The sequence below is a fragment of the Rattus norvegicus genome, chromosome 17, assembly GCF_021556685.1.
Source record: "Rattus norvegicus strain SHRSP/BbbUtx chromosome 17, alternate assembly SHRSP_T2T, whole genome shotgun sequence".
Lineage (NCBI taxonomy): Eukaryota > Metazoa > Chordata > Mammalia > Rodentia > Muridae > Rattus > Rattus norvegicus.
The window spans coordinates 36,014,451-36,038,706 of record NC_141550.1 but is presented as its reverse complement, the minus strand read 5'-3'; the positions used below and the strand labels follow the sequence as shown (position 1 = coordinate 36,038,706).

At 39.7% G+C, this 24,256-nt stretch overlaps 1 pseudogene across 38 annotated transcripts in view; it reads right to left on the bottom strand.

The window, feature by feature from the left end:
- Positions 1 to 24,256, bottom strand: part of LOC134482707 (uncharacterized) — a 501,539-nt pseudogene that overhangs the window by 80,008 nt on the left and 397,275 nt on the right. For 5 of the 38 annotated variants that reach the window (XR_015641638.1, XR_015641635.1, XR_015641637.1 and 2 more), the window contains one exon: positions 5,910 to 5,980. The exons of the other annotated variants lie outside the window; for them this stretch is intronic. The product of XR_015641638.1 is annotated as an uncharacterized LOC134482707, transcript variant X31 (transcript). The remainder of the gene's footprint in view (positions 1 to 5,909; positions 5,981 to 24,256) is intronic. 38 annotated transcript variants of the gene reach the window in all.

Here is a 24,256-nt window from a genome sequence, read left to right as displayed (position 1 = left end):
GAACTTTTCTCATCCTACCTGATTCTCCATCATGTCTTATATAAATAAAGTACCTTATCCTTATAACATACCCCTGGAGCTCAGATGATTATAAACTGTTTGCTGCACAAGTATGAAATTCTATGTTCAGATTACCAGAATTGGTGTTACAAAAGCCAGGTATCAGAGACTTGGAGAGATGCTCAGTGGTGAAAAGCATGCCCTGCTCTTGCAGAGGACCTATATATAATTGGGCAGGTCACAGTGCCTATAATTCTAGCTCCTGAGAAGCCAGAACCTCTGGCCTCCACAGTCATCTGCATTCATCTCTATGTATATCACCAGACATACATACATAAATAATTAAAATTAAACAACTTGATTGTGTTTTTAGTTCAGATGCCAGGAAAACAGGAGGCTCCCAGGACCCGACAGGGATGAGATTAGCTAAAGTGTTCAACAAAGGGGAGGGAGAACCTGTAGAGACCGTATCCAGAGGTTAGGCAAGGCCCCTGGTTGGAAGATGGCACTACCCACTCATCTCCAAATTTTTAATCCATAACTGCTCTCTTCTCTAAAGGAAATACAGGGACAAAGTGTAGAGCACAGACTGAAGGGAAGGCCATCTAGAGACTGCCCCACCTGGGGATCCATCCCACATACAGACACCATACTCAGACACTATTGCAGATGCCAGTGTGCTTACTGACAGGAGCCTGATATAGCTCTCTCCTGAGAGGCTGTGCCAGAGCCTGACAAATACAGAGGTGGATGCTCACAGCCAACCATTGAACCCATGGGGACCCCAATGGAGGAGTTAGAAAAAGGACTGAAGGAACTGAAGGGGTTTGGAATCCCATAGGAAGAATGACAATATCGACCAACCAGACCTCCCCAGAGTTCCCAGGGACTAAACCAACCAAAGAGTACACATGAAGCAACCCATGGCTCCAGTTGCATATATAGCAGAGGATGGCCTTTGTTGGGCATCAATGGGAGGAGAGGCCTTTGGTCCTATGAAGGCTCTATGCCCCAGTATATATAAATTAAATAAATAAATAAAATATCCAATTATAAAAAATAAAATAAAAGTATAAAATAAGGCATAAAGTATAACACCTATCCATTTTTCTAGTATTTAGGAAACAAAGTTGGGCAGATGCCTGAGGATCACTGGGTAGCCAGCAAGGGCGAAGAAGTGAACTCCAGATACAGTTAGAGACATAACTTCACAAAAAGGCAGAGAGTGATCAAGGAAGATGTAACGCATCAACCTTTGGCTCAAAATAGACATATACACACATAAGCAAGCACTTGAATAAGCACACACATATATCCACACATATATTCAATATATATGGATACTCATTTCAGTATCCCCATATCCAATGGATTCAGGCTTAGATCTTCACAACTCTAGTGGAAGTGATTACCACTAAAGTCACAGATAATTTTTTTCTACATCCAGTGGACATCTCCAACTGCTGGCCAGGTTCAACAACTCTGTTACATGCGGTCTTAGTTGCATGACCCTCTTTTCTAGGCATCTCCATCAATATATGAAGAGCCCACTCTTGGGCTTTGCATCAGTCCTTTTGACATGCTCACTCTCCTGCCCCTGTGGTACTGCATGGGGTTAGGAGGGTTCTGCCAACAGACTCTGGGCACAAAACTCCGGTTTTCCATTCCCTGGCTCTGGGACATAGGGCCAGTGCTTTCCTGTCTCTGTACTTAGTCTCCAGTCTGAAACTTGGCAATCACACTAGTGTTAGTCACTTGTCTCCTTGGTAATGGACTTAAGGACAGAACTCTCTGCTTTGTGGATTAATTGGGCACATGATGTGTCTGAGGTCTTAAAGATGGGACCCTGTCATGGGTTCAGCTCTAACTCCACCTATACATCTTGGCTGAAGAGTTAGTCCCACCCCTTTTCTATGATAGAGGAAATTTTTTATAGCTTGTTCTAAATGTAGACATTTATACCAGTACCCTGAAGAAAAAAACAAACAAACAAACAAACAAAAAAACCCCTTATTCCTCCTTGTGTGGTTAAAGCTTCTATCCATAGAGCAAGGAAGCTTACAGAGCAGGACGGTACTTCTTTTCCTCCATAGCTCTCTCATACACACAAAGGACTCTTTTTTTGTCACAGATCTTGCCATGTAGCCTAAGCTGGCCTTGAAGTAAAAATTTCCCTTCAAGAGTCTCCATAGTGATAAAATTAGATGCACACAACACCGCATTTCTCCTTATTCTTTTTTTTTAATTATTTTTAAGTTGGAAGACAAAGCAATAGATTTCGCTATGATATATGTTTCCGTCGTCCTATCTGACATCCCAGTGCCTTCCTCCATTTGCTTTGTGGTCCCCTCTCCCCTTCTGCTTTTATGACAGGCACATTCCATTGTTCTTTCTGGTCAATGAAGTGGAAATTAAGGATTCTTTGTTAAGTTGGTTGGATGGTGTTTTGCTAGGACAAATACCACATGACGGAACATTTTGTAAAAGTGGACACAAGTGTGAAAGTCTAAGGCAAACTCAGGAAGGAAGTTTCGATGAAGCAGACACAGGAGAGGGAACGTTTTGCTAAAGCAAGCATGCGAAAGGATGAGGTATTCTTTGCTAACAACACACATATATTGCTTTGCCTTATAATGCATAGTTGAGTTGCATTTGTCAGGACTCCATAGAAGAGAAATGTGCCAAAAAGCTTCTGGTGATGTGCTACAGTTTCTTGCCACTTCTGCAGACTCAGGCTAATTTGCAGAGTGATGTCAGATGAGGCAAGACTGCTGCTGAGGCATGACCTGAGGAGGACACATGATGTTTGGAGGGATATAAATAGAACTCGATGGGAACTGACGCAGGCGGGGCTTTTACAGAGCCAGCTAGTTGTGCAACGCTTGTGGGCTTCACATCTTCACTGTCCTACTCTTCACTGAGAGAGGCACAGCTGAGAACTTCTCCTGGTGTTCCTTTTGGGCCCATCTGCTGACTCAAGCCAAGGCTGAAGCCTGCCTAGGTCATGTTCCCTCTGTTGCTAACCCAACTCTACAAAACTGGACTGCTGGTATACCCATAAAATGTCTGTGAGTGGATTGAGCGGCCTGCTAACCTGTGAACTGAACTGTTGATTTCCAGACAACACGGAAGGGAGTTGCTCCGAAGAACCTATTTAAACAGGTCAACACACCTTCATAGCCTTTCTTTCCCACCACCTCTGGTGGATGATGGGTAAAAGGGAGGCTAAAGCACTTAAGAACCATCATTAAAAATAGGCATTTGAAAAAATTAAAGTTACAGGTCCCCTCTCCAGTTAAGATTTCTTCTTCTCAACATCAACACACACACACACACACACACACACACACACACACACACACACAACTGTTTATTTTGCTTGACACAACCATCTCCCATTACATTCATCTATGCAAAATTCATTTTTTAATGTGTGAAAATTTTCATTGTGTATACGGACCATGGTTTTTGTTTGTAATGCACTAATCTACTGATGTACACCCAAACTGATCTGATTTCACAGCTATTGCAAACAGTGCAGTCATGAACACCAAAGTGCAGGTGTCTCTTTTGAATTCCCATCCTGCTTGGGTTGAGTAAAACCAACACACTTTTTTCTGTACCATGGGGATTTCCTCCGACTTCCTCTCACTCATCCATATGTAGACTTTATCAGTTTGGCAACACTCTAGTGGAAGTCTGTGCGGCAGAGTGCTTGGACATGTGGTTCAACTAGGGCAGGGCAGACCCATCTTCACCACTTGGAGGCAGCATCTCTTGCTCTCATTAACGGTCTGTGATATAGGCTTCTGAATCATTCTTTGAAGCCTCTTTTCTATTATGGGCTCAAGAAGTCATGTGTCCCTAAGGTTTCTACCACTTCACTTTTGAAAAGACTAAAATAAAAAAAAACATTCTGTGTGTGTGTGTGTGTGTGTGTGTGTGTGTGTGTGTGTGTGTGTGTATGTGTATGTGTATGTGTGTGTGTGTGTTTATGAGTCTTGTTTGTTTATACCTATGTGCATCACATGCAAACAGTGAGCTAGGCCAGAAGAAGACATTGGATCCTCTGAGTTCTTGGAATTAAACCCAGATCTTAGCAGGAATAGACACTGTTCTGGACCAATGGGCCATCTGGTCTCCAAGCATGTGACAGTACACACACACACACACACACACACAAAGGAGGAGAGGGGGAGGCAGAGAGAAGGGGAGGGAGAGGGAAGGAAGCAGAGAGAGAGAGAGAGAGAGAGAGAGAGAGAGAGAGAGAGAGAGAGCGCACTTACTACAGCTACTGCCACCAACCACCAAAAAATAAAATAAAGAATAAATAATTTTTAAAGAATGTAAACTTCTTGAAGCCCAGTTTGCCTTTGTGAGTGCAGTAGTAGCTACTCTGACTATAAGGCAGTGTTAAGCTTTGATTCATTTCCTCAGTGACTTGGATTTCTTCACCACTTTCCTAGTGAGGAATTTTAGAAACCCTAAGAGCTAAAACCCAAGATTAAGTGCTTTGTACTCCACAAGCAGACTATAATCCTGAGGACGATTAAACGTGAAACATTCGCTGTGTATGGAGAGTGTTCAATGGAAGATCACTTATTTTTCTGTGGAAGAGGCCATAGCTTCTAATCTTTCTTTGAAGGGCAGCCTCCAAAACAGGCTGAAAAACAAAGAAGTCAGTGTGGGGCAAAGCACTTCTCTTACTGGAAGGTCACTGGTGCTGCTCCATACCTTAAGCTCACCCTATCCCTTCACCCCATGGCTAAGAGGAGGTAGCTCACTAGGACCGGAGTGCTCCAGCAGTCACAGGGCCACTATTCAAGTGGCCAATATTCAAGCCTTCAAACAATATACCTGACCAGATCCTGGGTACATCTCTAGTTGAGAGTATGTTAGCAGGACCCATATTAAAATACATTGATGGCTACTAGGGGTGGGGCACAGCACTCTAGGCTCTTCTACACACACCAGTAACAAGTTCCTTTCCCTTTCTAAGACTCCTTTAAAAGAAAGAATAGATAAGTTGGTTTCAAGGAAGCCTCGGGTATAGTACCAACACTGAGAAGAGAAGGGGGGGGGGGGGCTTTGGCTGCCTGTCAAATTTCTAAACTAGTAAACAAACAGTTAAAACTAAGGTAAGACAAATGTACCCATATTATCGCACTTATGAATACAAGCACAATTAAAAATGTAAACCCTTTAACTTACGGAAGAAAATTGAAACACAGTTTAAAAAAAATAGACCACAGAAGTGTGGAATAGGTGGGAATCCGTTTGGTGGTTTAGGAGTTACTCAGAGTTTACGTAAACTATCTTCTAAGACTTGGTTATAGTATAGAAAGTAAAGGCCTCATATATATGTGATATATATGTAATATTTATCATATATAATATAAAACATATATAATATTTACTATATATGACCTTATGATATATAGTTATCATATATATTACCTTTAAATTCTATATAGACAATCTATATTATATATACATATGATCTCTGCAATGAAATACAAATATATTTGAATTCAATGACCCAGTGCTATTCATATTAATTGGAGCATTGTAATTAGTTATATATTTAAAAAGCAACCTGACCCCCCCTCAGAACTAAGAAAATCTACATGTTGAAACAGCATAAATTTGATTAAGTACTTCAGCTGAATTCAATGGCATTACGGTAAGTGGGTGGTGACCAGCACCCCTGTAATCCAACCCTTTGGGATACTCCTTTAGACATTTGTAGTTACACATTACTTATATGAACTCTCCCTAGTTCTTAGTCAAAATTGAGATGAGGCATCAAAACTCAGAGTGAAGGAAAAATGTACAAACCAAACTAACAAAATCCCAGCCTCAATCCTGACCCTGATTGCCTTTTATTCACGGTCACTGCCAGCGCTTACCCTCCATTACAGAGATTCTCCAGACGCATCTGTTTACTCCAATCTGGATTCTATCTACGATGAAGTGTCACCTACCAAGCAGAAAATTGAAGCGCACACTATAAAAGAAATAAAGTTTAAAAGCTGTGCAACAAAAGCCAAATAATATTTTTGACAGACATTTTTTGCCTTTCGAGAAATACTAACTATCCCAGGAACTACTCTTTAATGCTGTGGTCATGCAGCAATTACATTTGCTATAGCCAGGACATTCTCCATAGTCCATTTCACTGTGCAATGCATTTAAAGAATTCCAAAATATGAAAATGTCCAAAAACTTAAACAAGACACACATCCTACCACTATCTGGCTGCTTTCCCACATGATTCTATATACGAAACTCTGGAGAAAGTGAGTTACACTGGAGGAAAAAGAAAGTACCCATAAGACTGTGGTATTTCCCTAATTATGCAGCTATGATATTGGCGAACAGCTGACTCCGAGGTCCTGAAGATCCAGCACACAGTGAGGTGGTGAAGTGGCAAGAACATTTCCCACCAAGTTCTCTTTATAGACTCACTAGGTCTCTCCACATAAATGGATAGCCATCACCATTAACTACTCACAATGGCCAAATAACTGGCCCAACTCCTCATTAATTCAGGCTGCGGCTTAAATGCCAAATGCAGCTATGAAGCCCACAAGCTGAGAGGACAAACTGACAGTCCCTGACAGCTCATGCCTGGGCCAAGCTCTGAACCACAAAACAGGGCAAAACTCCCATCTGCTGTCCATCTGCCATCCTGCCCCTATCAAGAAAGGTTATACCACAAGCTGCAGACAGATGGGCTTTACAAAGATCTATTAGGCGGGGGAAAGACACTCTGAGATGATTAGAATAATGACCTTTGGTTCAACACAGAAATCCCAGGAGTAATGAAAATCATACACAAATCCAAGGCCCTTTAATTGTAAAAAACAGATTTCGCCCCTTTTGCCACCCATGAAAATAAATGGGGTTTGTCTTCTATGCACTGGTAGTACGCACTGTCTACCCAAGGACGATGATGTAAGAGTGTGTGAGCATGTGAATACTATCCTCACTCAAAGTTATTTTTTTTCAATGACACGTCAGTGAATTTTAACAATGTTATTAAATGAATAAAACAGAAATCCTTTGTAAGTTTCTGATGATGTGCATTTTCATTGTGATCCTATTCTATATAAACAGGAAATTGGAATAAGTCAGCTCATTTATTAAACAAAAGCCTTATGACATAAAGGGAACTGCAAACTTTCTTAACTAAATCAAAGCATGTGTTTTATTTCCATAGCAAAGGGAAAACAAACAAACAACAACAACAACAAGAACCCTTTCACTAGGCACATCCATACCCAAGACAAAAAGCAGATACTTGGTGCATTCAAAAATACAATCTATACCACTGGATCAGATGAAATGCTGGATGTTGGAGGGAGAAAAAGGAAGACATTGATTGACTTTGTCTTTATGGTGATTCAGTTCATGGGAACATTTATGGGAACAGTCAGGAAATGAAAGGACCCAGAACCCTATAACTGGGCCTGAAGTTAAAATGATTGCCTCAAACTGTTTATAAAATGCAGTTTGCATTTGAGGTGTGTTTTCATTTTCTTATATTTAATACAGTTAAAGTTTTTAACTTTCCTTTACAGTTTATGTGGGACAAACAAGTATGGGTTTCCTGCACTTAGAAGAAAGACAAGGCCTAGTAACTCAACTGAGCACTCCCCAGTGATGGAAGAAAAAAGATCTCTAGCGCATAGAGATCTGTCTACCGGAAGATGCTACAGCAAGCGCGCTCAGAGTGAGTCCATGCTATGAACTTTGAGGGCAAGCTACTTGACTTGTCCATCAGAGCAAGTTAGCTCTGGAAGATGAAAATCAGCGAACGGAAAAGAAAGGAAAGTAGGCCTTTCAAGGACAATGGAAACTGTTTTACACCTTGAATTGCACGATAGATGTGAAAAATGCATAAATATGAGAAAGGCACTAAAGTGTAAGATTTGTACATTTCTTTGACTGCAAAGTTTATATGTTGATTTCAGAATGATAACAGTGTGCTGTGGTAGAATTGATTAGGTTTTCTTTTTTAAAAAAAAACCTCATGACTGTGTAACAAAATTATCTAACAAAACGGGGAAACATCTTACAAGTGATTTCAGAAAATTGCTATTTTTGTAGCCATAATTTCAAGGGTCAAGAAAGAATAATCAGTGTTTGGAAAGTACCCATGAGGCAATGCTTCATCAGAGCTGTAATGTGCTCCTTATCTAAGCCATATTTAAGCAACTTAATCCAGTTCAGGGTCAGAGGGTATCTGAAGTCTATGGGAACTCTCAATCTCAGTCTTTATCTTATAGCATACACCCTTCATTTCTTAAAGAACAATTTAACTTCATTGTTACATCGAATGACCGTGCTGCCCCCGTTCTTCACTTCCTTGAGAAGCAATGATCACTACCTCTCCCCAAATGCAGAAAGGCAAAGCTAATAACAACACCAGCCCCTGCTTATTCTGAAGGAAGAGAAGTACTACACCACTTTCAAGATTCACATCCTTCAGAAATAGGAGTTTATCTTTGACTTTTCTCTTGACTTTGTATAAACCCAATTGCATACAGAAGTTGTCAATGACCAAACATGTTCTCAGTAAACAGTAACCCTGTCACTACTAACTTTGAAGTTAGTTGTTTTCTTTCAAACTAAAACATATTTGAATCACCACAAACAATATCCAAAGACTAGCTAAACGTTGCAGCCATATCAGTTTCGTCAACATATACCTAGATTCGAATGGCTTCTGGTACTTCATATAAAATCAGCTTTCATTTCTCTTTATTAATGGAGAGCCAGAATTGTAGACCAAAAGGAACAAGCAAGAGAGCTTAGCTAGCATTAAGAAAGCCCTGGCTTCAATACTGAAAACTGTAGAAACCAATAGTGTTCAGATGGAAAGGAAGACACACTAGCCTACTCTAAGCCTGTGAAATAGAGAGTGTGACGTGGAATCAGAACATAAATCCCTAAGTAAAACATAGATACTGTCTTTAACTCTGTGCATGTGATATGTGTGTAAAATGGAAATGACTTACAATGACTTTTGCCCTTCTCTGTATAACCTGGTCATTCAAGGAAAACTCCCTCTGTCACAATGACCTGGTTAACTTTGGAAAACAGGTTGTAGGCAATTTTCTTATGGCTTAGTATGACTACAGTTCAGTTGTGGTAGAGGAAGCTTCCTGTGCTTCCTGGCTCACAAAGATCGGAACTAAAAGCTCTAAGGAAGAGGTTTCTGTGTGTTTTAATAGATGCTAGGCAGGCCACAGGAGGAGAAAGGGAACTATGGTGTTACCCAACAGTGAATTCCAAATGCTTGCCAAGCAAGAAGTACCATTGGTTCAATGGTGGCATGAAGGTTATGGGGGTAACTACCACCTATTGGATTTGAAGCCTCCTCCAGAGGAGGGAATTCAGGCCTGGTAGTGAAGACCTGGACAAAAGCTCATGTCTCTAGGCTCTACAGGATAGCATACTAGAGTTGTTTTGCTAAATGAATATATCAATAGACTACCCTCTAATTATGTTTATACATGTAGATCAGTGCTGTTCTCAACCCACTGCCAAGGTTCTAAGAACACCAAAAAAACAAGCAAACAAACAAAAAAACCCAAAAACAAACAAACAAACAAAAAACCAAAACCCAAACACACACACACACACACACACACACACACACACACACACACACACACACCAGAGAATTGGAAAGAACATGAAGCGGCAGAGAATGGAGAGAATTACGAAATGGTGTCCTCCAGACATGGCATGACTATTGGACTCACAACCCTCAGTTATGGTTCTTTATACAACAACACAACACAAGATAAAGACAACAGGATCACTCTATAGTCCCACAAGCAGCACCAACTGGACTCAGTGTATCGCATTCATTTTAAAAGGACATGGTTGGGGGATCAGAGGAATAGGAGAGGGGCACTGTGAGTGGGTATGAGCAAGGTACAGGGTATACGTGAGTGAAATTGTTAAAGAATTAATAAAAGATATAAAAATAAATTAATTAAAATAGGAGTCTGGGTCTCTATGAGAAATCCACTAGAGGTATCACAGAGACAGGCGACAGATGACAGAAGAGTCAAACCTTAGGAAAGGCACAGAAGAATGAGTTTCCCACTTCACTTCTTTTTAAACAATTTTTTTATGATTTATTTATTTCTCTTTTATATGCATTGGTGTTTTGCTAGCACATATGTCTGTGTGAGGGTATGGGTCCCCTGAAGCTGTAGTTATGAACAGTTGTGAGCTGCCATGTGGATGCTAGGAACTGAACCCAGGTCCTCTGGAAGAGCAGCTGGCACTCCTAACCACTGTGCTACCTCTCCAGTGTCCCCACACTTTCACATTTTAGCTCACATTTTTTCTTAGAAAAGAGGTACCTTAGATGCCATGATGAACCCAGAAGAACCACCAAGAAGAGCTTGGAATTACCCAAGATTTGAGAACAATCTCAAGAAATTATGGGATGGTGCCATAATTCTGTGAATGAGTCTCATATATATCAGATAGATTCCTGAGCTAGGTGTACATCAATGAGTTCCTAAAGTGTTGGGAGGCGAACAGACATTCTAAATACACACACACACACACACACACACACACACACACACACATACACACACACACACACACACACACACACACACACACACACACACACACACAAAACCATGTACAGGAGAGTCCATCCAGGAAATCAAGGTCATAGAGCCATAAACAGACTGAACAACCTAAAGCAAGTGGTTTGACTGCTAAGAAAAGGACCATTCTCCAGAATAGTATAATAGGAATCTCGCTATAAGCCCCATACAACAGAATACTCACGGGATCAATGAAAACATCCAAAATCACTTAGTATACAAAGGCATAGGAAAATACTAATTTTCAAGAAAAAGCCACAACAACACGATGGTTGAGCTGCCAAAGAGTTCTAAAGAGCTATGGTCCATGAGTAAAAAAAATACTGTCAGTGAAATATATACAAGCTTTCACTAGATATTAAGCTATAAGAAATTTCTGGGAATCAAAAATACAAAAGGTGAAATGCAAAACTCAGTGGGTAAATCAAAAGCATATGAAAACAATGGAGAAAAATGCATATAGATTAATAGATGTTACTTGAGCTGAAGAAAAACTAGTCCAAGTGAAGCCAAAGAGACATTAACAGACTTTCACAGACCTCAGAGCAGCCTCCAAAGGTCTTCAGCATGTAACTGGGTTATGAGGAAAAGAGAAGAACTTGAGAAAGAAACAAATTTCCCAGTCATGCACAACACATTTCCAAATTTGGCCAAAAATAAATTTACAAGTTTAAGAAGCTTAACAATCTACATCATTGGAGAATTTGCCTTAATTTTATCAGTTAACTGGGAAAACCAACCAACCACCAACTAAATAAACAAAAAACAGATGCAGGGAGAAAACTAGTAAAAGAATTGTGGCCCATTATATGCAAAGTAGTGGGAGAAAATATTTAAGTGTTTGCATGGAGACCTAAGGGAAATAGGGATAAAGGTAGAAAAGCATCCATGTAGAATTTTATCCCTACTGAAAACACCCTGCAGGATTGCAGTTCAAATACAAGTGATTTCAGGAGAAGAAAGATTAAGAGAACACATTCCAGAGACAGAGTCTGAAGATCACTAGTGTAGATTCCTCATGCTGAAAGACCACAAGGTCAGAGGGAATCGCACATCTTCCAGAACAAATGACAAGCAGTGGAGTAAGAAAGCGTTAATGAAATCACATTTCTAACATATACATTTACTATCTAGTGGGATTTCTAATGTCTGAATTTACAGTAGCTAGACTCTACCCCTGATGGTCTCTCACAAATAGCATCACCCTCAGAGGACCAAGTGTTCAAGCACATGAGGCCAGGGAGGCTATTTTACATCCATACTATAATAATCAATGACCTAAGATTCTACAATTAAACATGAAAAAGATGAACAAATTAAACTCAGTGTAGAAGGAAGAGAGTCAACTGGAGGTCAGCATGTAGAAGAATGAAAATTGACCCATTATCTCCTTGTACTAAGTTCAAATCCAAGTGGATCAAAGACAGCCACATAAAGCCAGATACACTGAAACTAATAGAAGAGAAAGTAGGGAAGAGCCTCAAACAAATAGGCACAGGGAAAATTTTCCTGAACAGAATACCAGTGGCTTATGCTCTAAGATCAAGAATTGACAAATGGGACCTCATAAAATTGCAAAGCTTCTGTAAGACAAAGGACACTGTCAATAGGACAAAACAGTAACCAATAGATTAGGAAAAGGTCTTTACCAATCTTATATCTGATAGAGGATATCTAATACATACGAAGAACTCAAGAAGTTAAACTCCAGAGAATCAAATAATCCTATTAAAAAATGGGGTACAGAGCTAAACAAAGAATTCTCAACTGTGCAATACCGAATGACTGAGAAGCACCTAAAGAAATGTTCAACATCCCTAGTCATCGGGGAAATGCAAATCAAAACAACCCTGAGATTCCACCTCACACCAGTCAGAATGACTACGATAAAAAAACTCAGGTGACAGCAGATGCTGGTGAGGATGTGGAGAAAGAGGAACACTCCTCCATTGCTGGTGGGATTGCAAGCTGGTACAAACACCCTGGAAATCAGTCTGGCAGTTCCTCAGAAAATTGGACATAGTACTACCTGAGGACCCAGCTATATCACTCCTGGGCATATACCCAAAAGATGCTCTAACATATAACAAAGACACATGCTCCACTATGTTCATAGCAGCCTTATTTAAAATTGCCAGAAACTGGAAAGAACCCAGATGTCCTTTAACAGAAGAATGGATTCAGAAAACGTGGTACATTTACACAATGGAGAACTATTCAGCTATGAAAAACAATGACTACATGAAATTCTTAGGCAAATGGATGGAATGAGAAAATATCCTGAGTGAGGTAACCCAATCACAAAAAGAACACACATGGTATTCACTCACTGATAAGTGCATATTAACCCAAAAGCTTGGAATATCTAACAACAACAACAACAACAACAACAACAACAACAACAACAACAAAATCATGACTTTATGGGGCCCAAGAAGAAGGAAGATCAAAATGTAGATGCTGCATTCCTTCTTAGAAGGAAGAATTAAATACTCACAAAAGGAAATACAGGGACAAAGAGTGGGTCTTGGACAGAAGAAAAAGTCCAGAGACTGCCCTACCTGGGGATCCATCCCATATACAGCCTCCAAACCCAGTCACTACTGCTGATGCCAAAAAGTGCTTGCTGACAAAAGCCAGATATGAATGTCTCCTGAGAGGCTCTGCCAGAGCCCTACTGATACAGATGAGGATGTTTGCAGCTAACCATTGGACTGAACAAAAGGACCCCAATGGAGGAGTTAGAGGAAAGAGTGAAGGAGCTGAGGGGGTTTGTAATACTATAAGAAGAACAACAATATTAACCCACCAGACCCCACCAGAGCTCCCAGGGACTGAACCACCAATCAATGAGTACACATGGAGAGACCCATGACTCCAGGCACATATGTAGCAGTGGATGGCATTGTCCAACATCAATAGGAGGAAAAGTCCTTGGTCCTGTGAAGGCTTGTTTCCCCAGTGTAGGGGAATACCAGAGTGTTGAGGTAGGAGTGGGTGGATGAGAGTGAGAGCATCTTCATAGAAGCAATGGGAAGGGGAAGGGGTATGGGAGAGGGGGGAAATGTAAATACATAAAATATCCAAGAAAAATAAAATTTAAAAAAATGTAGTAATCAGTGATATAAAATTAACAGGAAAGTCTTAAAGAAAGTTATCTATAAAAGCCAACCACACTGTCAAAATAAACTGAAAATTTCAAGGAAAGATGATATAAGCCATCCAAACAGGCAGAAAGAATGGAAAAGCATTAATTCCTCCAATAAAATACACCTTTTAATTTAAAGATTTACTTTATTTTTATATTGTGCACATGCACACTTCGGTACTTTCTTCCTTCCCTATTGCAGTCTCAAGCTGTCACTGAAAGCTCAGAGGATTCTGACAGAGGTACTGGTCTTCATGATGTAAGCGTGAGGAATCTGACTTCTTGAGGGAGTCAGTTGAAGATGGTGTCAGCCGTGGCAGTAAGGGTAGCAATGCTGGCAGCCGTAGTCACAGCAGCAAAAAGGGTGGGGTGAAGATGAGTAGACATAAAGCAGTGGGTCTCCTCTTCAACCTCTGGGTATCTCCTACCCTGGGGAAGAGCTTTCCCAGCTTAGATAATATCTCTGAGGAAAACTCTGACAGATGCATCAGAGGTCTCTCAGTTCATTCTTGATCTATTCAAGCTGACGACCAACGTTCACTAGCACACTCTCATGAGCCATATCTAGCTCCCAGACACTTGCCCATACACTCCCTCTCAGAACAGCAATGATACAAACTCATCCTAGATGCCAATCAAGAGACAAATGGATAGTGAAAATGCACATTTAAAAATGGAATTTTATACAACTGTAAAGAAAAGTTGAATTATGAATTTTGAAGACTGGCTTGAACATAGATAACACATTAAATGGAAACTTGGGCTCCAAAAGGCAAGGACAGCACAGCAGGTTTGACCTTATACACATATTGAAGAGAACTCTGTGGCAAAGCTTCACTTCATCTCCAAGAAACTGAAAAGGGGAAATCTGACCATCTTTTGGGCTTCAGCATTCATATTTGCCTCATATTAATCCTCATGCTAAAAGGAAGGCAAGAAGCAAGGATGGCAACTGGGAGTTAGAGACGCTGTACAAAGTCACATGACCAGTGGCCTGATCTTGATGGACTAGAGTGCCAGTCTATGAACACACAAACCCCACATTCTCACCCAACTACGCTGCTCGCTAAACCAGTCCTGTGTTGGTTTACAAGATTCATGCACATCATTCACCAAACTCATGCATTTCTCCTTGATGTGCAAGATAAAAAGTATTTATACAGATTCAGGCTTACATTGTCAACATGTGGTTAGTTTTGCATCTAAAATTCCTTTTGCATAGAGTGGGAAGATGGCCAGTCCATAAACGTGTCTACCGTGCAAACATAAGGAGTTCAGTTCAGATCATCAGCACCTATACAAAAAGTGGCAGGAACACGCATCTGCAATTTCAGCACTGGGGAGGCAGACCCAGAAGGGATCCCTAAAGCTCATTGGCCAGAGCATCCTCAAGTTTCTATGCACACAATAGGCATTTGTTTCTCTTTGGGAATTAACATGAAATAAACCTGTCAGTCTCAAAACAGTTTAGGAGAAACATCTGGGGTTTCACTACTGTTGTCCTGTGAACATTCAACTGCATGAGAAAGGCAAGAAGCTCTACAGCTTTACAATACTTTCTGAGTTGCACTTACAACATACAGCCCTTTCAGTGGGGGCTCTCATCATGGTTTAATCTGCATCCTTGACCATTAATGGCTTTGAGCCCTTTTAAGCACACTTTATATGCTTACCATACATTTCTGTATCTTCCTTTGGAAAGTATCTGACTAAGGTTTTAATGCACTTTTTAAACTGGGTTGTTGTTCTACTATTGGGCAATGGAAATAATTCACATATTATGAATGCTAATCTTTACCAAATATGTAGTTGGTTGATTTCTTAGCAATGACTTCATTAGTTCAAGTTTTCAAATGTCATTATATCTAATTTACCAATATTTGTGAGGTTTGCTCTCTATGGAATAACAATCTTTTGACTATCCCCAAAACTGCAAGGATTTTCTCCTGTGATTCTTTCTGAAAACTGCATAAAGTCAGCTTTTATTTTTAGGTTTGTAACATATTTCAAATTAACTTTTGGGAGTGGAATAAGGAAGGGACCTGTATCCCAATTATTTATAAACATTCTCTTCTTCCTTGACAGCTAAGGGTCTATTCTGGGTACTCATCTCTGCTCAAGGGTCACAGTTTTGGTTTTCACAGCTTTCTCAGAAGTCTGGAAGGCACACAGTAGAATTCCTCCAACTCTGTACCTTGTCAAGACTGTTGTGATATTCTAGCACCTTCTACATTGCCTTGTGCACCTTACAGTTAGTTTATCCACAGAATGTACAAATAACAAAAGCCTGGTGTAGCTTCAACTGGGATTGCATTGACTCTGTGGATGAATCTGAAACTAACTGACAAGCCAATCTACGAGCAGCATCTCCTTCTATATAATAGGATAATTTTAATAACCGCAGGCAATATTTTATTTCATGTGGACATTTTCCCATGCATTTTTATTAAAGGTATTTCTAGATATTTTTGTTTTGCCATCCTACTATATAAGAGCATTTATCATTTGTTTTCTTCTATTACTACCATATAAAACACATTTTATTTACATAGAAACAGAACATTCTACAGCCTTGTTCCGCTTATTGGATCCTATGTTTTACAAACTCTATAGAAGTGTCTATACATTTAAATATCTCCCACAAACAGCACCTACAACAGTAGTTTTACTGTTTCTCTTCTAACAGTATTTTTACTTATTATACTTTTCTTATTGCATTAGCTATGATTGCTAAGAAATGCTCTTTAGCAGAGCAGAGTCGGCATCATTGCCAGTGTCACTTTCAGGGAGAGCATGTCCCTTCCCCTGCTATGATGCTAGCTGTAAGTTATTCAGTTTCACTTTATTGAACTAAAGGAATCTGCTACTCCTACTTATTTCGTATTTTATTACAAAATCATGTACTGAATGAGTAGTTCAATTGGTAAAGAGGCTGCTTAGTATTCATAAAGCTCTGGGTTCAATATTCATTACAGCAACAAGGAATGAATGAATGGTACAGCACTTGGGAGAAGAAGGCAAAATGTCCACTAGTTCAAGGTGGTTCTTACCTATTTAGGGAGTTTTAAGCTTCCCTGAGAAACATGAGATATTATCTCAAAGAATTTTGTTGCTGACAGTTCTTATGTGTTGTTTAAATCATATTTTTCTTAATGTATTATATATTTAATAAATTGCATTGATGAATTTTCAAGGGTTTTACTTCATGTTCCAAGGACAATTCCAGCCAGACTGTGACACATTCTCACATTGTGAATTTTTTTCATGGTATTTTGGTAGAATGTCTACTTTTCAAATGTTCTCATTCTTTTACATGTGTGTGAATTATAACTGTTTAATAAAGATTATATCTTCTCCTTTTATTTTCTTTGAGATTTTTGCATACAATCATTGCCATCTCCTTTTCTATTGCTGCTAGAATTGATCAGACTAATCAGGAGGGACATGCCAGGTTTGCAATATTTTGACACAATATTAAAAATAAACAACAAATAAAAATTAACATGAAGATTAAAATGTCTTGTGCATCAGTGGGTACTACCAACAGAGTAAAAAGGCAGAATGGGAAAAAAACACTTGCAAATCTCATACCCTAGAATAGGCATATACAGAACACACACACACACACACACACACACACACACACACACACACACACACACACCCCACGACTTCAAAACAAAAATGACTTAAAAATGAGGAAACACAGACTTCCTGTGAACTACATAAATGCCTAGAACATACAAAACATGCTTGATGTCTCTGGCCACCGAAGAAGTGCAAATAAAATCCTCTTAAATCTTAAAATGTACGAACAGTGGATGTCGTACCTACTAGGGAGGATGTAGAAAAATGGGAATTCTAATCCAGGCTGAGAGGAATGTTAAAATGAAGGAAGTAATGTAAAGACAGCTCAAAGAAACTTAAAAAAAGAAATTCCATAATTCTCATAGAAACCAAGGATTCTACTGGCAGGGGGTAGGGGGTAGGGGGTGAGGTGTGCCAGATACAAGTGGAGGCAGAGGCTATAGCAGATAACTTAGGCTGCATAGTAAAGGAGCACTATTCACAATAGACAGGGGCAGACTCCACTTTCTACTGGAGGATGAATGGATAAACAAAAAGTGTGTACACCCATAACTGTCTTTTACCAATCATTGTGTCCCAGGCACTGTGAAAATATTTATATTATGTCTCCTATTTATAACAACACTACTTGTCAGAATTTAAGATTGGCACAAATCATTTACGTATCCAAGCATATATTGAGTATAAATATCAAGTTTAGCTGTCAAGGTTTTACTACCAATGAAACCCATGGTAGCATACATATACAGCAGACAAACTAGTATCACTTAAGAAATCATTTCAGTAAATGGACTTTAGGAAATAAAAAAGTACCCTCTCTTAGAAGAAATGGTAGCTTTCTAATTAGGGGGGCAAAGGAACATTTTTTATTGATAAGTTGAATAATTAATTTGAAACAGGGTCTCTAGCTATGACTGGTCTAAAACTCACAAAGTAGACCAGGATGGCTTCCAACTCATAGAGATCAGCCTGCATTGCTTCCCAAGTATTGATATTAAAGGTGCACACCGCCACAGCCAGGCAAGCTCAAGTTTAGATAGGCCATTAATTAGTTCTTAAAAGGCCCCTTATCACACAAGGCGATGAGGAACATTTAATATGAACCACAGATAAGAGCAGTGACTCATGTTTGTCTCAACCTCTTATTTATGCAATGTGTTTACCTAGAGCTCACCAATGTTTTAATAAGTCATTGTTTGTACTCAATTCCTCAGGAGCGGTGCTTTATCACATATGGACATAATTGAGACAGTGCTGTCAATTAAGAAATGAAAGAACACTATAAAGAAAATCACATTTGTGCTTCACAAACTGCGAAAATAATATCCCAGTTTGATTTGATCTAAGGCTGCAAACGAACACCCAAAGACCTTGGCTTTCTTTCTGCATCCCCGGTAACCCCGGAGAGGCAGCTCATAATTATTTCTCAAGATGAGAGACTTTGTTGGGTAATAGGTTTAGCCCATGAGTCAAAAATAAAACAAAACAAAACCAAATGCCATGTCATCAGGCTCACGGGCAAACGAATTGTACATTGATCTCACTGCGTGTGAGCCCTCCTTGAGAATGGTGAGCACTGGGCCATGTTCCCGACATGACTGCTAATTTGTTCCGTGCTTTTGAACTCACCACTTCAAACTCACAATCTAGTAGTCATTCTTTTAGGAAATCAACTCCAGTCACCCATGTTTCCCACTCATCTTTAAAATGTCAATAGAGAGAGCTCCAACTATCTCTGGACACAGGGCGTGGGGGAGAAATTAGGCTGAGAGTACTCCGTTTTGACAGTGTCTCCAGCTGTTCATAGCTGTTCATTCTTTCCATAAACTTCTCTACGAACAGTGTATGTAAAGTCCCTAACACTTGCCACGAGAGAAGACTTCACAAAACAGGAATGCTTTCCTTGGAGTTTAGGCATTCATTTGGTCCCTTTTTTTTTTTTTTTTTTTTTTTCCCCCCAGCAAGGGTTTAGCTACTTAGATTAGGGGAATTTTTTTCCTGGAGAGCCAAAGCAAGAGAATGTCTCCCAGGCTGTCAAAAAAAGGGTTCTATTTTTATTCCTTAGAGGAAAGATATAATATTATGGGCAAAATCCCAAGTGGGTGGAAGTTAAGAAGACTTGAGAGAGATCATTAGAAAAAGAAAAACAGCATTCTGAGCTGAACACTACCCTAGCAAGTTTGCTGAAAACAATGTCCAAGAAATCAGATGGGCATAGGGTTTTTCTGAAGAGAACTTACATTAATATTGCATACCTACATAGCATGGATTCAGAGAACCATTGGTCCATTGTCTGGACAAACACAGGAAACACACTGAAATGGAAGGCAGAACCCAGAGGGTCAGAGGTAAGATCAATGCCAAAAATAAAAAGTTCGGAGTTACTTTGGTGGGAGAGCCAAGAATAGTCCAAAAAGGGCATATTTAAGGATTTCCGAGAGTCTCCATACACTTGAAATTCTCATTTCTAACATGAAAGTGCCTATGGCCAAGATTCAATTCTGAACTATGTACTAGAGTATATATCCTGCTATATAATATTCCGATCCTTGATTGATTTATTCCATATATATTTCTAAAACAGTTTCAGATTAGTTTTGAACTTTGGTTTCCCTACAAATAATCTCTAGTCAAGGTAAAGCTGATATTAGAAGAAAAATCTACCTTTTAGAACTAAGTTTTAAGTGTGCAGTGCTCCGATATATGTCATTTTCCATAAGGATTTTCTAACGGACTCCATGCTCCTTCACATTTGTAATGCACTTAATAGTAATTAAGTTGTTAAGACACTTTGCCAGCATCTATTCCTTATACATATTGACAGTTTCTTAGGGTTCAGGTAAAGGGAAGAAACCATGGAGCCAGAATGCTTCGGCTGAAATCCCAGCTTCACTACTTATTAGCTGGATGGCCCTGGGCAAATGACTCAAACCTTAATGAGGAAAAGGGAAATCCTCCTCACACATCGGGAGAATGAAATGAGTTTCCCATAAAGCACTTCAACCAGTAGCTACCCAGGAGGTGAAGGCTCAGGGTTACTTCTTGCTGCTGTTTTAGTATGTGGTTGTAAATAAAACCAATTTGTTTCCCCCTTTCACTGAATTCGAGTGTTCTGTCTCTAGAAACACCATAAAAACAAGCTGTCCGCCCTATCCTGGCATCAGCCAAGCTGCCTCCTTAAAGAAGTAGACATCACTTGGCTTAGGGACAAACAGAAACATCCACAAATCTACAAAGACTGAGGCAGGAAACAGAAACAGACCCTTCGTACCAGTCACTACTTAAAATGTTTCGTCATGCTTCAAGATGCTTGAGCATTGATCTGTTTATGAATGTCCCTCAAAGATATACCCATGCCTGATTCCCTTGTAGGATTGGTCATAGCTATAAAATCTATAATTACACAGATTTTTACTAGCAGTTACCAATCACCTCTTGCATCAGATTCTCAGAATTGCTCAGAATTTGGGGTCCAACGACTGAACAGGTTTTTATTTGTGGTCCCGCTATGTCCCAACTTCCCAATTTTAGCTTCTTATACACTCATAAAAACTCATCATTCAAATGTGTTTATGACTGCACTTTCTATGCTTTCCTTTCTTATGTAAATACCTGGTAATTTTTTCTAGTAGAGCCGGTGACAGCCAGGTAAATGTACTTACGTACATTTGGTGCGGAACGAGTATCACCAAGCTGCAGTGCAGCTTAAAGAGTCACCAGCTCTGCGCGGCTTCATTCAGAAAGGGACTTCGATTGCAGGGAGAAAAACTCACATCCTTAAGCTAAATGACTCTGAAATCCTTGTTGAGTTGAGAGTGGAGAAGAGTGGACTGCCTAGCAATTTGATTGCCAATTGATTAGCTGTAGCTGTGTGTGTGTGTGTGTGTGTGTGTGTGTGTGTGTGTGTGTGTGTGTGTGTGTAAATGCACATGCTACTACGTATATATGGAAATCTAAGGGAGTTGGTTCTTTCCTTCCATGGTGTGGGTCTCTAGTATAGAACTGAGGTCACCAAGCTTTTTGGTCATTACCTTTACCAACTGAGATATCTCACTGGCCCTAGCATTAACTTGCAATCAGCTATCTAGTAAGCACATTAAAATGGTTGCTGGTGCTACCGGGGTGATGAAAGGGATTTATCAGGTAGAAAGCTAAATTTTGAGCCTGTAAACCTTATGATCCCAGGGAGACACAAGCCATATACATCATACATCGAGAGAGAATATTTGGCATATAAACTATATGCCAAAATTCAAACATTTGATATAAAATGAGAAGTACAATACTATAGCAATTTTATATGGGTAACATTATGGATGCAACAGTGTAAATCAGATGTTTTTATTTCATTAATTAAAATTTTTATTTAAATTTTTTGTGTTTGTGTGTGACTGGAGTTGGAACTCTGGGCTTCATGGATCCTGGGCAAACTCTCATCAAACTGAGCTGCACCCCAGCCCCAACTTTCATTTATTTTTTAAAAAAGATTTTATGTGTCTGACAGAAAATCAAATTTCTTGTTATGATTGGCAGTTGAAGCCCATGCTACATTTCGTTTTTTGGGGTTTTTTTGTTTGTTTGTTTTTTGGTTTTTGGTTTTTTTTTTTCGGAGCTGAGGACTGAATCCAGGGCCTTGCGCTTGCTAGGCAAGTGCTCTACCACTGAGCTAAATCCCCAACCCATGCTACATTTCAATTAGGCAATAAAGGCATGTCTATCAGAGAGGAGAGGAAGGAAGAAAATAGGTTCAACTGGGCTTGGAGTGGCTATCCCAGGGAACAGTATCCTTATTTCATGGATGTACACTACCTAAAGTGATACAGAAAACTCTATTTTACCCTGTAATGACATGTGTTGAATAGTAGCCAATAAGCACTTGTTACATTGTCTATCACTTCAAGGCAATATCGAATGATTTGCACAGATAAATGGTATACATAAAATTAATGAATAGAAGGCAGCTTCTCTTGAGTCTGTATAAGACAGTAGGAGCAGAAGTGGGCACTACCCCTCATAGTGACAATTGAAAACTAAGTGGCCTAGGTCAGGAGCTGATCAAGCATGGCGTGTAAACCAAATCCAGCCAGCTTCACTTATTTTCTTTTGTTAATAATTTCATTGGAACAGTTGTTTTTATTCCGAAATAGCAGAATGGCAGACAGCAGCTCTGAGTAGTTGTCACTGACATGACAGGGTTTGTCAAACATAAAATATTTACTATCAGTATTTGTACAGGAAAAATTTTCCCACGCTTGATCTGTAGCCAACATCAAGAGCGGTCAGTTGATGACATCTGTCCAATTAGCCAGTTACTCCACAGATTGCTGTAGTTAAAAAAAATGAAGTGAGGGGCTGGAAGATAGGTCAGGAGGTAATAGTGTTTGCTGCTAGTGCAAGTTTAGTCCTAGCACCCAGACCTGAAGGATTATAACTCTAGCTCTAGGGGTTCTGATATCTTTGCACTTCCATGGGCACTCACACTCATGTTGTGTGCATGCACATATGTAACATGCACACAAATATAAAAACAGAATCAGTTTTCAAAGAAAATGAAAGCCAGTATTTTTCCCATGATTCCTCCATCATAGCAACCAGCTGCCCACCTTCTTTCCGTGTGTCCCTCACTCCTTGCTATTTCTTCCAGGCCCTTGCCCTTGTTGCTGACCCTAGATCAGTGGTTCCCAGTCTGTGGTTCGCAACTCCGCACAGGGGTCACATGTCAGATAATAGTAGCAACATTACAGTTATGAAGAAACAACAAAATAGTTTTATGATTGGGAGGTCACCACAACATGAGAAACTGTATTTAAGGGTCAAAGCATTAGGAAGGTTGAGAGCCACTGCCCTAAATAGAAAGCTCCCAAGTTCCCTGCTTAACCTACTTGAATCATTACACAGTGGATATTTACAAGATAGCTAGCTTCTCTGCTCTCTGTCACTGTATTCAATGTAATATGTATTATCAATGACGCACTACACATTTTATTTCACTCTTTATTCCTTTACTTTCTTCACAAAATAAAACCCATGAGGAGCCTGTATTTTTGCTTCCTGTTGTATTGTTAGCATCTAGAATCCAGTTTGGCCCGCAAAGTATATAAAACATTACTGGGAAGCCTGCTGCTTTTCCCCCGTGTATGAAATAAAAGAACATGACCACAATGTGGCTCCTAACATGAGTGGGGTGTGTGTGTGTGTGTGTGTGTGTGTGTGTGTGTGTGTGTGTGTGTGTGTTCAAATAGTTTTAAACTATATGCAGGGAAGGGACAAACAGATGAAGATAAATACACACATGACCATTCTCTCTCCCTTCCCTCCTATGTATAGTTTCTCACCTATTCAAAAACTTTAAATCGAACCATATGGCTCCAGGTAACAGAAGGATATATAATAGTGGGAGGGCACAACAGACGAATGAAAGAAATCTGCTCAGGCCATAATCCACTTTTAAATGGTTTGGGAAAACAGGTCATAGAAGATGAAAACAAACCAATTGTCCAACTAGAATATGGGAGGAAGGAGGAATTGAGGATGGCATAGACCAGTGGTTTTCAGACAGTGGTTTTCAGAATGTGAACATAAGACTTCCTTTTTCCTAATAGGAACTGTAAAGACCTTTATTGCATAGACATGGGCCTTTGCTGCACGTTTTCCTTTCTAGAGGGGATTCTACCCTTCCCTTCTCTTGCCTTTGTCTCCAGGGCAACAGAAGCATCTTTGTACCTAAGACTCCTTAGAACACAATTTGGAAAAAATTTTCAGAAAAATTACCACAGTTTTTAACATTTTATGTTTCAAAAAATTATTTTAAAGTAGAAGGGCTTAAAAAATAGAAACTAGAGAACCTGTGGCTGGAGAAATGACTCAGAGATTA